Raw genomic sequence first — 11,965 nt, 5'->3', positions numbered from 1 at the left:
ATCCTTTGTTCATTTTCTTATTGAAACATTACTCTTTTCCCTAGAGGTTAGTTTGAATGCGTTTTAGCATAGTAATATATTTAACATGGATATGAAACATTTTCAGCCTTTTACAAGTTCTAAAACTCAAAACGAGATCTGAAACTGAGTACATATACAATTCCATTCTTAATCAGCTATGATATGTGCATGCACATATAAATATTTCACATACACTCACATTTTCATTTTTCTGAAAGACTTCTTTACAACTACACCCAGAGATCACGGGTAAAATTAAATTCATGGAAGTCATTTCTAATGATTTTTGAATAGAATGTTTTTTAAATGTAAAAATAAAAGCTTAAGTGGCCACAACTGGCATTACTCATGCCATCTTTCTATCCATGCTAATTTCTACCAATGTCAAAAACTTAATAACCAGGGCTAAGGCTGTAGCTCAGTGATAAATTGCTTGCCTCGCATGTGTGAGGCACTGGGTTCAATCCCAGCACCACTTAAAAATAAATAAAGATACTAAGCATTCATCTACAACTAAATAAATATTTTTAAAAAACCTTAATAACCATCCCTGCTTTGTTCTGTACTGCTTCAAAAGGAGCCTTCCTTTTCACTGCCCTTAAGCTTGCTTTCTTGCTTTCCTCCCATGTCTCAAAATAATAAAGAAAAACAACACCAACAACAAAAAACACTCTTGGCTTTACCTAATATTCATCAAAGACCCCGAAAAAATTTTTTACCAAATTAAATCTTGCAATAATAAGATATTTAGTGAAAAGATAAGTTTCCCAGTCTCTACCAAACTTAATTTAATCCATAATACCTTTTTTTTTAAATTTTATTTTCACCTATTTAAAATTTAATGTATTTTCTCTTCTCAAGGCAAAATAATATAAAATTCTGATCTGGACATTTATTTTCAAAGGATTCACAATCCAAATTCTCATAGCACTGTGCTGAACTACAGAGTTCAGGCCCTGTCTCAGACATGAGCTCTTCACCTCCAACCAGTTCTTGCTGGGTAGCTACATGGGCCAGTGATGCCATTGCTTCCAGTTTTTCAGGGGCAGCCAGAAATTTTAACTTGAATGTGAAATATGTTGATATTTAAATATTCAAAATATATTTTTAATACTTTTTGAGCCAAACTCCCAAAAAAATGCTTTTGGGTCTTGGTGGCACATAATTAGCCGGTATCTGAAGTTTGCTAAAGAGTGCAGTGGTTTAAGTGCATGTACTAAGAGTTCCAGGTTATATTTATTTTCTATTGCTGTATAACGAATTGCCACAAATTTAGCAAGTCCCAACAGCATCAATCTGTTGTCTCACAGTTTCTATGGTCAGTTCAGGCTGCTAAAGCATGTTACCATATAGCAGAGATAAACAATGGAAATTTATTTCTCACAGTTCTGGAGGCTGGAAATCTGAAATTAGGGTGCCAGAATGGTGTGGTTCTGGTGAGGACCCTATTCCAGATTACAGACTGGAAGTTCTCATTATGTCCTTTCATGGAAGAAAGAGGGTGAGAGAGCTCTCTGGAGTCCCTTTTGTAAAGGCACTAATCCTATTCATGTTGGCCATACCCTAATCACCTCCCAAATGACCCACCTCTTAATGCTACCACATTCAGAGTAGGGTTTCAATGTATGAATGGTGGGGGGAGCATTCAGTCCATTGGACATGGGTCTCTGTTCAGGATCTCACTAGTGTGAAATCAAAGCATTGACTGGGGATATGATCTTATCTGAAGCTCAAGGTCTTCTTTCAAAGATCACTAGTCATTGGCAGAATTTATGCCCTTGAAGTTATAGAGCTGATGTCCCTGTTTTCTTCCTCACTGCTTTCCAGGAACTAATCTCAGCACTTAGAGGCCATCCTCAAGGGGCCCTCTTTTCATGGGGTTCCCTCCTTAGGCCCGCTCACAACGTGATAGCTTAATTACTTAAGGCAAGTAGACTTTCTCTTAAAGATATCCCAGTAGGCCAGGCCCTGAGATTACCTTAATGCAATTATTGATATGAGTAAATTTACATATATCATTTTGCTGTTACTTTTTTAAAAATATTTTTTAGTTTTAGGTGGACACAATATCTTTATTTTATTTTTATGTGGTGCTGAGAATCGAACCCAGTGCCTCATGCATGCTAGGCAAGCACGCTACCACTTGAGCCACATCCCCAGCCCCATTTTGCTATTACTTTTTAATGGCTGATTTGATATATATATATATATATATATATATATATATATATATATATATATATATATATATAGTGTACAATATATATTTTATGGTTTTCCCTTTTAAGACTTTTTTTTGTTTTCCTTACTATATTTTTGGAGGTTTTCCCCTTAGTTTTGCTCTGGGGATTGCAATGTGCATCTTAATTTAAAACACTCGTCTTCAGATCAATGCCAACTTAATTCTAATAGAGAGATGTTTTCCTAGCATAGGTCCATCCCCTCACCTTTATGTTACTATTGTCACTGATACTATGTTTTTATATTGTCTAGTAATTTAATTTTATATTCATTTTTTGCAGTTAACTTTTAAATCAGTTAAGAGAAAAAACTATATGTATACTGTATTTTTATATTTACTTACATGGTTGCCTTTAACAATGCTCTTTGTTCATGTTATGGGTTTTGTTTTGTTTGATACCAGGGATTGAACCCAAGGGGACCTAACTTCTGAACCACATCCCCAGACTTTTTTATATTTTATTTTGAGACATAGTCTCAATAAGTGACCTAGGCCTAAGTTGCTGAGGCTGGCTTTGAATGTGCAATCATCCTGCCTCGGCCTCCTGAGTCTCTGGGATTAGAGGTGTGTGCTACCAGGCCTGACTCATGTGTTTTTGAATTACAGTCTGGTGTCATTTCCATTCAGCCTCAAGGCAGAGCTGCTAGCAACACTTTTTCTCATCTTTGTTTATCTCGTGATGACTTTATCTGTCTTCCATTTTTAAGCATATTTTTATTTTGCTGGATATGAAAGTTCAGATTGACAGACTTTTTTTACTTCAATACTTTGAATATGTCAGCCATCTAATTATCTTTCAGCTTCTGTGGTTTCTGGTGAGAAATCAACAGTTAATACTATTGAGGATCCCTTATATATGACTCATTTCTATCTTGCTGCTTTCCAGGTTCAAACTTTCTCATTATCTTTTGACAGTTTTATTATGATATGTTCAGGTATGGGTCTCTTTTTATATTTATCCACCTGTGAAGTTCTTGGATATATAGATTAATGTGTTTTCATCTAATTTGGCAAGTTTGGGATGGATCAAATATTTGTTTCTGTCATCTTCTCGCCTCTTCTTCTGAGATTTCCATTATGTGTTTTGTTGCGTTTAATGGTGTCCCATATTTCTCTGGGGCTCTGTTCATATTTCCTTGATCTTTTTAGTCCTTGTTTTTCAGATTGCATCATCTCAGCTCATCTATCTTCAAGTTCACTGATTCTTCCTTATGCCAGCTCAGATCTACTGTTGACCCCTTCTACTGAACTTTCCATTTCAAGTATACTTTTCAACTCAACTGGGCTCTTTTTAAAATAAATTTTATTGATACCCTATATTTAATGAAATATTGTCATCATACTTTCTTTTAATTATTTAAACATGGTTTCTACTGGTTCTTTGACCATATTAAAAAATAACTGACTTGATATCTTTATCTGCTAAGTCAACATCTGGGCCTACTTTAGAAAGTCTCTATTGCCTGATCCTGATTTCCTCCCTTTATAAAGTTAACACTTCCTTGTTTCTCTTTTCTTTTTTTTCCAGTACTGAGGATTAAGACCAGGGGTATTTTACCACTGAGCCATTTCCCCAGCTCTTTTTATTTTTGAGATAGGGTCTAGTTAAATTGTTGAGGCTGATCTCAAACTTGAGATTCTCCTGCCTCAGCCTCCCAAGTCACTGGAATTACAGGTGTGTGCCACTGCACCTAGTTCTTTTCTGTTTCTTTGCATATATCATAACTTTTTAAAAAGTGGATATTTTATATAATATATTGTACAAATTTCAGATTCTGATTCCCATCCCCAATGGTTGTTATCATTTCTATTTATTTATTCACTTTGTGACTTGCTCAGATTCATTTTTTAGAATCCATCTCTCCTGCAGTGGGTAGCTGCTGATGTCTTCTCAGGTTTTTTTAAATATTATTTTTATTGTAAATCTGGCTTCCTAGGCTTAAAATAAGATAAACCTGAGCCAGCATAGCTTAATAATCAGCCAATGATTGCTCAGAAATTGTACTCAAATGGTATAGCACAATAAGACTTCCACAATTTGCCAATTAATCTCTGAGTAGTTCGAGGATCAAATTCAGTTTGCATAGATTTCAAGTCTGCCCAAGCCTTTGTTTTCTTCACATGTGGCATCTCATGTTCAACATGGGGTAGGTAGATAGCTGGAGCCTTCTCTGATCTCTCCTGAGCAGGTGTGCTGCCTTGTATAAACATATAGATTTATAGATTATCAAAGATATAAGAAAACCCACGATGCCTACCACATACCACTCCACCAATCTCTCTGTTAAATTTCTGGCTAGGGGCCAGGTGCTATGGCCCATGCCTGTAATCTCAGAGACTCAAGAGGCTGAAGCAAGAGGATTGCAGGCTCAAAGCCAGTCTCCACAACTTGGTAAGGCCCTAAGCAACTTAGCAAGTCCCTGTCTCTAAATAAAATATTAAAAGGGCTGGGGATGTGGCTCAGTGAGTAAGTGCCACTGAATTCAATCCCTGGACCAAAAAAAAAAAAAAAGAAGAAGAATTTTGGCTAATCTGTGGCTCTGTTGCTTTCTCCAATTGGTAAAGAGATGTCAGATTAGCTGTGCTGTTTGCTAGACTCTCATTGTGATAACCAAGGCTCCCTGTTTTTCCTTGAATAAATATTTCCTGATTTGCTGTATAATTTTGGACAGGTTTTTAGTGGAGTTTAAAACAAAATATTTTCCCAGTTTTATTGTTCTGTTTTTTTTTTTTTTTAGAGAGTATTTTCCAAACTTCTTGCTCATGTATTCTGAAAGTCCCCCAATTGTTTATTCATTGTTGTTCAAGACTCCATCTCCATGAACATAGATACGGTAATTTTTAAAAATATTTTTAAATGAACCTTTATTTAAAATATTTTTGATGAACCTTTATTTTGTTTATTTATTTATTTATTTATTTTGGTACTGGGGATTGAACTCAGGAGCACTCTACCACTGAGCCATATTCTCAGTCTTATTTTGTATTTTATTTAGAGACAGGGTCTCACTGCATTGCTTAGTGCTTCGCTTTTTCTGAGGCTGGCTTTGAACTCGCCATCCTCCTTCCTCAGCCTCCTGAGCCACTGGGATTTCCAACATGTGCCACCGTGCCCAGCTGATGGGCCTTATTTTATTTAGTTAGTTTTTATGTGGTGCTGAGGATCAGACCCAGTGACTCAACATGCTAAGAAGTGTTCTACCACTGAGCACAACCTCAACCGTAAATATGGTAATTTTTTTTAAAGAGAGGGAGAGAGAGAGAGAAATTTTAATATTTATTTTTTAGTTTTCGGCAGACACAACATCTTTGTTTGTATGTGGTGCTGAGGATCGAACCCCGGGCCACATGCATGCCAGGCGAGTGCCCTACCGCTTGAGCCACATCCTCAGCCCAAATATGGTAATTTTAAAATCGCCCCCAAATAAAGAGGCATTGATGTGTAAAAACATAAATCTAAACGGGAACTCTTATACCATCCACTCATTTCTTTCTGTAAATATAAAACTACTATAAAAATATTCTATTTTTTAAAAATTTAAGGCAAAGATTGTTTCTTAATTGCTCCAAAGCACTAAACAAAATAAATATGACAAAATCAATTTCAATATTCAACTAATAAAAAGAAAATATTAGTAATCTGATGGTCCTCAGCTACCATGAGGTACTTTTGCTTTCATGTTTTTGCCTTATAAATGTTTTATATTTTTGATGTATTCAAATTTATTTATCTGAGTCTTTATGTCTTATACCTAGCATACCCCAGGTTTAAAACATTCTTTTGTATTTCTGTTTCTACTTTTAGAATTTATATTTTATGTTCAGAGACATTTAATCTATCTAAAATTTGCTTTTATAAAAGTCATGAGGTAAAGATCCAACTTTATTTTTCTGAACTGAATACTGTATCTTTTCTCCTTTGTTAAAAACTGGATTCCTGTATATATTTAGATCTATTTTGGATTCTATTCTGACCCATTGATATACTTTTCAAGATTAGTTCCATTTCCACATAATTTTAATCATTTCACCTCTATGCTGGGATTTGATATCTGCTAGGGAAAGTTTCCTTTCATTGTTCTTGTTCTTTTCCAGAATTGTCTTGTCTATTCTTGCACAGTTTCTGTTCCAAGCGATTTTTAAATAAATTTCTTGGCTTCTACAAAAAAAGTTTCATTTAAGATTTTTATCAGGGTTAAATTTATAAATTTTATGCACATCCTTAATTCTTCTCAAATGTTTTCTCTATGATAAATTATGTGGACATGATACCACCATTTGTTTTTCAACTACTATGTCAATTGTTCTAGCATAAGTTTAGAATAAGGTGCACTATTCTGGCTAATTGAAAGTGATAACTTTTTTATTTGCTTAATTTTTAGGCAGCCTCTACTGATGTTGGTTTCTATTCAGACCCAGGATTTGTCCTTCTTTTTTCCACTACTCTATCATTGCTTTTTTTGCTACTAGATTGTCTGTATTATAATAAAATTCATGTTTTATTTTAAATAAAATAATTATTGATAAAAAAAAGTAGTTGTCATATTTCCACTGTTGAGTTTTACTATACTAGAGTATAACATATCTACCACTTCATTCAGATATTCTTTTAGGTCCTTCAGTAAACTTTTACATTTTTCTTCATCTAGAGTTTTGTACATTTATTAGATTTTCCCTAGGCAATTTATAATTCTGGGAATTATTAGGAGTGGAACTTTTATCTATTACATTTTCTAGTAGACCATTGATGGTGTATAAAAACAACATTGCTTTTTTTTTGTTGCTCTTGCATTTTGCCACTTGGTTGAATTATTTTTATTTTTTCTAATGGGTTCTCAGTTAATTGCCTTGGATTTTTACATAAACCATCATATTTTTAACAAATGATAATGGTTCTGTATTTCTTTTAACATTATTGCTATCTCATTTCCCAAAAGTTAATTCATCCATTCAACTAATATTTATTAGTAAACTGCTTTGTTGCAAGCATTGTTCTGCACACCGGGTATAGAGCAATGGACAAAACAGACAAGGTTTCTGCTTTAAAGCTTATATTCTATTCAGGAGAATTGACAATCTATGAAACACATAAAAAGACCCATTACCTTTGGCAAAATATGCCCCAAATTAATGACTTAAAATAAATATTTATTATCTTTCACAGTTTATGCTGGCCATGAATCTGGGGACAAATTAACAAGGTATGGCTCAGGGTCTCTTGTAAGATTTTAGTCACGATGTCAGCTGAACTTGTCATCATCCAAAGGCTTGATTGTGGCTGAAAGATACATTACCAAGGTAGCTTTCTCACATGGTTTGCAGATTGGAGATGAATCTTGGCAGGAGATCTCAGTTCCTCATCACATGGTTCTTTCCATAGAGCTAAAATGTCTTTATTACATGTCACCAAGCTTTCCTCAGAAACCAAAAGGGGGAGGAGGAAGCTATGAAATTTTTCATGGCCTAGCATTAAAAGTCACATATCATCATTTCCACAATATGCTATTGGTTTCTAAGGTCAAAAATATTCAGTGTAAAAGAAAGCTATGAAAGGTATGAATATTAGGAAGCAGAGATTATTGGAAGCCATCTTGGATCCTGGCTACCACAAAGTATGCATGAATTCTGATGAAATCATGAGCTACAAAAGTTGAAGGTGTCAGTAATGAAGGGCAGAGAAGTAGAGGTCAAGACGCAGGCTCATAAAGAATGAGGGAAGATTGTAAAGGAAGAAATCTCTAAGTGGTTTTAAGTCATTGAACCCAATGATCATTTTTATTAAATTGATTGATTTTAATAAGGTATATATGATAGCAGAATGCATTTTGATTCATTGTACACAATTGCAGCACAATTTGTATTTCTCTGATTGTACACAATGTAGTGTCACACCCTATGTGCAGTCATGCATGTACTTAGGGTAATGATGTCCATCTCATTCCACCAACTTTCTTGCCCCCATGCACTTTCCCTATTCCTCCCTCCCCTTTGCCCTATCCAAAGTTCCTCCATTTTTCCCATGCCCCCCCCACATTATGGATCAGCATCCACTTATCAGAGAGAACATTCAGCTTTTGGTTTTTTGGGATTGACTTACTTTGCTTAGCATGATATTCTCCAACTCCATCCATTTACCTGCAAATGCCATAATTTTATTCTCTTTTAATGCTGAGTAATACCCATTGTGTATATATACCACAATTTCTTTATCTATTCATCTAATGAAGGGCATCTAGGTTGGCTCCACACTTCAGCTATTGTGAACTAAGCTGCTATAATGCTATGAATATTGATGTGGCTGTGTTACTATAGTATGCTGTTTTTTAAAAAAAAAAATTTGAGAGAAAGAGAGAGAATTTTTTGTTTTTAATATTTATTTTTTAGTTTTCGGTGGACACAACATCTTTATTTTATGTGGTGCTGAGGATCGAACCCAGCACCCGGCGCATGCCAGGCGAGCAGGTTACCGCTTGAGCCGCATCCTCAGCTCCATAGTATGCTGTTTTTAAGTCCTTTGGGTATAGACTGAGGAGTGGGATAGCTGGGTCAAATGGTGGTTCCATTCCAAGTTTTCTAAGAAATCTCCATACTGCTTTCCAGATTGGTTGCACCAATTTGCAGTCCCACCAGCAATGTATGAGTGTGCCTTTTCCCCTACACTCTTGTCAAAATTTATTGTTGTCTGTATTATATATATATATATATATATATATATATATATATATATATATACTGTTGATGTACTTTTTATTTATTTATTTATATGTGGCGCTGAGGATCAAACCCAGTGCTTCACACGTGCTGGGCAAGTGCTCTGTCACTGAGCCACAACTCCACCCCCTATTGTTGTCTGTATTTTTGATAACTGTCACTCTGACTAGCATGAGATGAAATATTAGAGTAGTTTTGAATTGCATTTATCTAAATACTAGAGATGTTGAACATTTGTTTATATATTTGTTAATTGAATGTGTATCTTCTTCTGAGAAGTGTCAGTTGAGCTCCTTAGCCCATTTATTGATTGGGTTGTTTGGTTTTTTGTTTGTTTGTTTTTGGTGTTAAGTGTTTTGAGTTCTTTATATATCCTGGAGATTAGTTCTCTGTCTGATGTGCATGTGGCAAAAATTTGCTCCCCAAATGTAGGCTCTCTGTTCTTCATTTATTGATGGATGGAATATTCTTTGTATGTCAGTTAAGTCCAAATTATTGAATGTATTATTGAGTTCTATAGTTTCTTGTTTAGTTTTATTTTGTAAGATCTATCCAGTGGTGAGAGAGGTGTATTAAAGTCACCCAGTATTATTGTGTTATGGTCTTTTTGGTTTTTGTATTTGAGAAGGGTTTGTTTGACATACATAGATGCCCCATTGTTTAGGGCATAGATATTTATGATTATTATGTCTGGTTGATGTATGAATCCTTTAAGCAGTATGAAATGTCCTTCTTTATCCCTTTTCAATATCTTTGTTTTGAAGTCCACTTTATCTGATATGAGGATGGAAACCCCTGCTTATTTTTGTGGTCCATGTAAGTGGTATGTTTTTTCCCACCTTTCACCTTCAGCCTGTGGATGTCTTTTTCTGTGAGATGAGTCTCTTGAAGGCAATATATTGTTTGGTCTTTTAAAAATCCAATCTGTCAGTCTATATCTTTTAACTGATGAGTTTAGGCCATTCACATTCAGGGTTATTATTGACATATAGTTTGTATTCCCAGAAATTTTGGGTTGTCTTTGGTCCTTAACTGAACTTGTTTTCTCCTTCGAATAGCCTTTCCTTTAGTATAGTTCCTGCCTTTGCTGATTTTCATTGTTGTTTTTCATTTCCTCTTCCTGGAATATTTTTCTGAGGATGCTCTATAGTGTGGGTTTTTTCACTGTAAATTCTTTAATTTTTGTTTATCATGAAAGGTTTTTATTTTGTCATCAAATCTGAAGCTTAATTTTGCTGAATAAGATTCTTGGTTGGTATCCATTTTCTTCCAGAGCTTGCTATATGTTGTTCCAGGATCTCCTGGCCTTGAGGATCTGGATTGAAAAATCTGCTAAAATATGAATTGGCTTCCCCCTATATGTGATCTGATACTTCTATCTTGTGGCCTTTAAAATTCTCTCCTTATTCTGTATGCTAGGCGTTTTCATTATAATGTACCTTGGTGTAGATCTTTTGTAATGTTGTACATTTGGTGTCCTATAAGCCTATGTATTTGATTTTCCAATTCATTCTTCATGTTTGGGAAAATTTTCTGATGTCATTGAAGAGATTGTGCATTCTTTTGGTTTGAATCTCTGTCCCTTCATCTATCTCAATAACTCTTGGATTTGGTCTTTTGATGCTATCCCATAATTCTTGGATGTTCTGCTCATGGTTTCTTACCATCTTTACCATGTGGTCAACTTTATTTTCCAGATTGTATACTTTGTCTTCATTTTCTGCCTTTCTGTCTTCCAAGTGATCTAGTCTGTTGGTGATGCTTTCTGTTGAGTTTTTTACTTGGTTTATTGTTTCCTTCATTTCAAGGATTCCTGATTGGTTGTTTTTCAGACTCTCTATCTCTTTCTTGAAGTAGTCTTTTGCTACCTGTATTTGCTCCCTTATATCTTTGTTGGTGTGATCAATGTTTGCCTGTATTTGCTCCCTTATCTCTTTGCTGGAGTTATCAATTTTTGCCTGTATTTGCTCATTTAGGTCATGCTTTTAAAAATAGTTGTAGGTGGACACAATATCTTAATTTTATTTGTTTATATGTGGTGCTAAGAATTGAACCCAGTGCCTCACACATGCTAGGCAAGTGCTCTGCCACTGAGCTACAATCCCAGCCCACAGATCATTTTAATTATGAACAATCTTAACTCCTTCTCTGACATTTCATCAACTGTTTTGTACATGGATTCTGTTATTGTAGTATCCTGGTTTGTTTGGGGAACTCCCTTGTTTTTTCATGTTGCCTTTGTGTCTTCCTTTTTTGCAGTGTGGGTCTGAGTTATTAGTTTCAACCCTATAATCTTGTAGTATCCGTGCAGATTATCTGTACCTCACCTTAGTGTTGGGCTTCCAGACTTCTGCTGTTGTCACATCATGGATGCTACTGCAAGTATAGGTGGTGGCAGCAATAGCAGAGGTAACTCAAGATAGTAGTGGAGGTGTCTCAAGATGGATGCAACCTCTTTCAGAGATAAGGCTGAAAGGGTGAGTCTTACACGGGCTTTGGGAAGCCTGTTCTGAGATATAGCTGCTCTAGGCCCTGTCTGTTGTCACAATGTGGAGGCTACTGCATGGGGAGGGCTAAGGCAATGGCTACAGTGTCCCAAGATGGGGGTGGGTTAGGCCTAGGCTCCCAGGTGGGCCGGGAGCAGGGTGGGAGAGGGGATGGACCTGGAACTACCCTGGGCCTGGGCTCCCCCAGAGGTAGACAGAGGCAGTCCTAGGCCTGGGCCTAGGTCTGGTGTAGGTCAGCAGGTCAGCAGAGGTGGTTCTGGGCCAGGGCCTGAACTCTGGTGTGGGTCTTCCTGTCTTCCGGGACTGACCCAGGCCTACCTTGGGCCTGGGCTCCCACCTAGTTCAGCGGAAGCAGTTTTAGACCTGGCCCTGGATCCAGCTTAGTTGGCAGGTCATTGGAGGTGGTCCTGGGCCAGGGCCTGAGCTCCAGTGTGGGTCTGCCAGTTGTTGGGGCAGACCTGGGCCCAACCTGGGCCTGGACTCC

Source organism: Urocitellus parryii, chromosome X (genome assembly GCF_045843805.1).
Source record: "Urocitellus parryii isolate mUroPar1 chromosome X, mUroPar1.hap1, whole genome shotgun sequence".
Classification (NCBI taxonomy): Eukaryota; Metazoa; Chordata; class Mammalia; order Rodentia; family Sciuridae; genus Urocitellus; species Urocitellus parryii.
Note: the sequence above shows the minus strand (reverse complement) of the source record.